This window comes from Anneissia japonica, unplaced genomic scaffold (assembly GCF_011630105.1).
Source record: "Anneissia japonica isolate Jap-2015-1 unplaced genomic scaffold, ASM1163010v1 scaffold24_len2511860_cov200, whole genome shotgun sequence".
NCBI lineage: Eukaryota > Metazoa > Echinodermata > Crinoidea > Comatulida > Comatulidae > Anneissia > Anneissia japonica.
This window is the reverse complement of record NW_022730786.1, coordinates 882,241-888,015: the sequence shown is the minus strand read 5'-3', so window position 1 is coordinate 888,015 and position 5,775 is coordinate 882,241.

Sequence of the window (5,775 nt, the reverse complement as noted above, 5' to 3'; positions counted from 1 at the left end):
AAAAGTTAATGGAAGCATTTGGCGTAGCGCTTAAGACTCGAACTCTTAACCTCTTAATGGAGTTTGGAACTCTTGCCATGCAAGTCAATCATGTCCTTCGGCAAGACAATTTATTTGCGTTTGTCTGTACCCAGGAGTATAAATGGGTACTGGCATATGCTGGGAAGTTAAAGAGACTCACTATGTGGAGGAGATCCCTTTAAAGCCTGTGCCCAACGCTTGAGAAAGAAGGATGAGCACTCTGGACCTACAGGTTTGAATACCTTTACCTTTACTAGAAGCATGTAAAAATGCTAATTGTGGTCAAAAGCCAAGGGAATACCAGACAAAGTTAAAAAGATGAAATATCAATATTAATAATGATAGTAATAATAATAATGATGATAATAATACAAAGACTTTTAGTTCACATATTATTCTACGAACAGTGCTTAAATATAAGTGGTCTTATTCAATGGTAATACTGTACTGTACACTGAATTAGTGTCAGACAGCAGCGTATCTAGTAGTCTTGAAATGGTGGGGGAGATGATGGGGGCGCAAATCAATGGGTAAAAATTACTGTTTATTTATTAATTATTTAGATATATTTATGGTCTGCTACATTATAATTTAATTGTCTCTGTTTTCCCATACATGGACAAATCACAGGTACTTGCAACAGAAAACATGATATTGTGTGGACACACACTTAAGTCCTGTCTAGACTATCACATTTTATTTGACAAAAAATGTGACATGCCTTAATATGGTCATGATGACATCACATCATGATCATATATAGGCACATCATGACTATATATGGGCATACAACAGTTTGAATTTGATAGTGTGGACAAAGCATCAGGTAACTAGGTGCTTATGATTTAACAATCTGAACATAATTCTGAACGCTAATAATCGAATAATGCAATATTACAGAAAGAAATGATGAGTGTTTTAATTTAGTATTCTTTACCATAAATAATTTATAATTGCATAATTGAATCAAGTATTATTAATTTAATCATACTCAAAAAATATGGTGCTATGATTATTACCATATTTCTGAAAATCAACTTAATCCAAATTGAAGTGAAATAGGTAAATTATGTGCTTTTGTAATTGGTTTGGTGGTATAGTGTCTGCAAATATTCATCCTGCTAATCATGTTAAAATTTAAACATCCTGAAAGTTTTCATTATAGTGATTTGCTCTTTGATAAATTTGGGATTCTGAAATTGACAAGGACTGGATTCTGAAATTAGGTCATAATCAGTTGGTCAATCAAATGCAACTCATCAACCTATCAATCAATCAATCAATCAATCCATGTAGAAGGTGCATAATATGGTAAAAAAATGTTTAAAATATTTGCAAGTATAAACAGAAAGCGCGCTAATGGGCATGGCACCATTGATTTATGTTTGCTAAATTTGGACACACATGGACGGGTGGCTGGCTGACCGACCAATCAATCTATGGTTTACACTCTTTGTGGGTGTCTACCAGTACTTTGTGGCAGTCAAAAAAGATCTGTTGCGGGCCTCATGATGTTGTGGTATTTCATGGAATCTCGTTCCTTCAACGTATTTTTGCCCAGCTTAAGAGACGATACCAAAAATAATTAAAAAAATATTTAGTATCCTATGGGAAAAGCGTTTCTTTAAATTATGCTTGCATTTGTCAGTGTTAAGAAAAATGTTGAAGAATATAGAAATGTGCAATTTGACAACAGAGAAGAGGTATAAAACATGAGTTACAGTTTTAGTAAGATGGTATATTCTATCTATTATGAAAATAAAGTGTGGTGACAGTTTGTCATTTTGTATTGTATTAAGCAAGTCAAATTTTAAAAATTAGCATCAGGAACTGAAATAATGTTTTTGTTCATTATGATTACTTTGATCAGGACTTTTAAAAAATAACTTCTAATTGTAATGTTTTTTCTGTCATCAGTAACATAATCAATTCTTGTAAGAAGAACAACTGTTTGTGAGATGTTTATGTTGTAGAAATTAATTTAATTATAGAATTTCTATATTTTCTAAAGATTTTAATAAAGAAATTGATTGACCAATAACTGAACAGCATAGCTTAATTCGCTAGACTGGTGATAGCTTATATACTTTCGATAAACTATGAAGTTTTTGCATTGCTGGTTATATTAAGTCTGTCACTGTTTTCCCCCAGGAGAGGGCAAGTTAGTATTTATTACAGTCTTTCAGAAGAGACATTTTAGTCATTTGTCCTGCATACTTTAAGGTGTGCGTGCACGTTAAAAATATATGTATATAGAAATTAGAAAAATAGAGTAACGATTGTCTACTGGCTTAGAAACTGATCAACACCAGCCTACATGCATTACCTGCCAGTGTTCTTGAGCATCAACCCGATAAATCGGCACTGAGGACCAAAAGCAATATGCGCATTATTTTTCAATTATCGCACACTATATTTATTCAATTACGGTATGTAGAGCATTTTAATGCATTATTTATATTTTTGAATCTTACCTAAATGCAGAAATATTTAGATAGAGGTACTTATACTGTTTGTGTTAATTAGGTTTGTGTGCTTACATTAAGTTCTTTTGACACTGTCAATTTTTATGTGACAAATTTGTGTGATATGTCCATATATGGGTATGATGATTTCATATCACATCCATATATGGACAAGTCAGTTTTGTTTCAAACTAATGTGCTTTTTGAACATGACCAAGAGAAGTATAATTTTGTGTTTATTTTATTATCTTTTTCGTACTGTTGGAATACCAATGTGATTGGATTTCCCAGCAGGTAGTATAATATTTAAATTTGTAAATTTCAATTTGTATTTCATATCTTCATATTTTTCTTGCAAGTGCCTTTGGAAATTGATTTAAAAAAATGAAATAATTTAAAAATAACCTTTGTCACTACAAGTAATTATGTACATAACAGTATTTGTAGTTCAGTGGTTGCATAATGACAGCTAAATAGAGAGTGGAATGTATTTAAAGAATAATTAAATTTTCTAAGATGTGCTGTCTGTGATATATAAAAACAAAACATCAAATATATACAATACAGTAGAATCCCTATTAAAGGGACACAAAATGAGGGTAAGTATATCTTTTAACACTACAACCATATTCAGGGGACACCCCTATTAAGGGGACACCCCTATTAAGGGGACACTTATCTTGGTCCCAAAGATGTGCCCTTAATAGGGATTCTACTGTATTGAATCACTTTATATAGCTTTCATTTGAAAATTAAAATGAGTTTTCCATGCCAATTGTTAGATGTATATGAGATTGTTCCTACAGTATATACTTTTGCTTAATAGGCCTGAATAGCAAGTATTTTTGTAGTAAAAGTTATGTATCAGAAAATCAGCAAAAATATGTTTGTGTGGAATTGATAACTTATTAGATGCTTTAAAATGAGATTTTCCCCCCATATTTTACTACAAACCGTATCCAAAAGTTATCAAAAGAATTCCCGAGATTAATATCATCTTCCATCTAATTTTATGTTTTGTTTTTTTCAAGTACTCTCAATATGAAAGAAATAAGTTGGTAAATTAATCACTGATATATAAGCCTTTATATATTAAGTGTTGTTAAAGATTTCGAAGATATATTTATGTATATAGATTTAAAAAAGGAACTATTTTTTGTATCACTATTCAACTTTTGGTCTCTTCATCAAAATGAGCTAATAGTTGACCTAACGATAATAGATAGACCTCTTGCCAATCTATCATTAATGAACACAAGCTGCTATGGGTATGTAACAGTATTCATATTGAGCAGCCAGCTGGGTTGTCCATTAAACTTACAACTGCTTTCATGTTGTGTTGCCGTCATTTGTTATACTTGTGTTAGCCTGAGAGATGAGTTGATTTAGTGCACATATTTTTACCATGGCCACAGATAATGGGGGACCACATCTCCCCCACATATTCTTAAAGGGGATTGGTATTGATCCCCCTCAGTTTTCATCCGCAGTGTAATTTCGTAAGTCAAGAAGATTTCTAAAAGTCTAAAAGTTGTTGAAATGAACTGCATAAATAACTCGGGTTTTAACCCTAACCAACCCTATAAGTCTACCATGCGTGATTTATATATATATATATATATATATTTTAAAAGGTAAAGAGAAATCTGCGAGTGAGAAAAAAAATTCCCCAAGGTTAGCTGCTTGGACAGGCAAAGTTGTAAATTATTATGCTTATGCTCTGCATTAATCCAATGTATTTTCGATTATGCTGCATCTGCCTGGTATGTTGGTATAAGTATATTTCTAAAAAAAATATGAGACATATAGAGATAAACTCTAAACCATCTTGTAGTAATGCTATAAATATATGTGGCAAAGACAAGCCAAATCAGTCACTCGTCACAAATCCTGTTTCAGAGAAAATTGCCAAAACATGCTGGAATGTCAACATTTTTTACCCCCATTTTCAATGTTAAAACAAGTTTTTAAAAATTTGGTGATGGTTTCTGACTAAGAAATGCCTAAAATCATAAACTCTGAAGGCTGATTTCTCAAATATTGTTCTGTATAAAGCTGTATGTTTAAACTCCTGTAACTTCCTAATGAAATGTTGGATTAAAATAGTTCTTTTACCATTTTATAGCTCTCATTTTACTGTTTAACTCTGTATTAATAACTAAAAAATTGATTTTAGCAACTGTGACTGGTTTGGCTTGTCTTTGCCAAATATGTAAATACATTTTGTAAACCTCTTCCTCACACAAAATTTTGCACCTCCCCCAGACGACTGATTACAGGTAGTTGACCTTTTGTTACATTAATAGTAGCTGCTGAGATTCAACACTGCATACTTAGCAGCAGCAGCACCAAGAGGTGATTTGTCAAAAGGGAGAATAAAGGAACAGTACCGGTGAGGCCTAACTAAGCACCTAAAAAACCTGGGCAGTTTTAGAATATTTTTATCTGTTCTGAGATCCTCATTATGCCAAAAATAATTCAAAAAAACTTAAAAAAATGTTTGCCTGAGCGATATTTCTTATTACCAATCCCCATATAACATTGTCTAAAAGCACAATTTCGGGCCATACAGTCACAAAAACCCTCCCTATGAACCCTACCAGGATCGAGGCTTTAGTTGGCCCCTTGGTTTGGACCCCTTTTGGCAAATTTTTTTGAGCCCTCACTGGGCCTGAGTCATCCCCCGATTGTTTTGTTACTGAGGGATTAGATACCATGTACAGTATCTGAAACACAATTGAAATTTTAAAAACTCGGAACAGGTATGAAAATACAGTATGTAAGACAACTATCTCTAAACCATTCATTTTTAGTTCCTATGCATGTAATGCAATAGGAACTATTGTAATCACTCTTCACATTTCTTTTGTTTTTTATTGCGTGTAGTATGTGCGTGTGTGTGTAGACATTTACGCAAATGCGCATGCGTCAAAGAAAAGTTTTCCGACATTTTGTTTTACATCGCGATGCGAAGTTTGATGTGAAGTTTCTGCAGAGTTCAGTCAGGGCTCACGCGACGTTTTTTTCTGTTATATGAGTAGTCCATAGAGCTATTAAACAACTAGAGTGCTGAGTTATGTATGTGTACCATCCAAGATGGCCGTTGTAGTAAAGCGCTACCTTCAGGCTTAGTATACATATTATTACATATATATATATATATATATATATATATATATAGTGTATAAAGTAAGATAGAAAAATATGTATGTTCTATCTTACTTTGAACACACATGCTTACCTATGTTATAATATATAGTGTATACGTATATATATATATATATATACA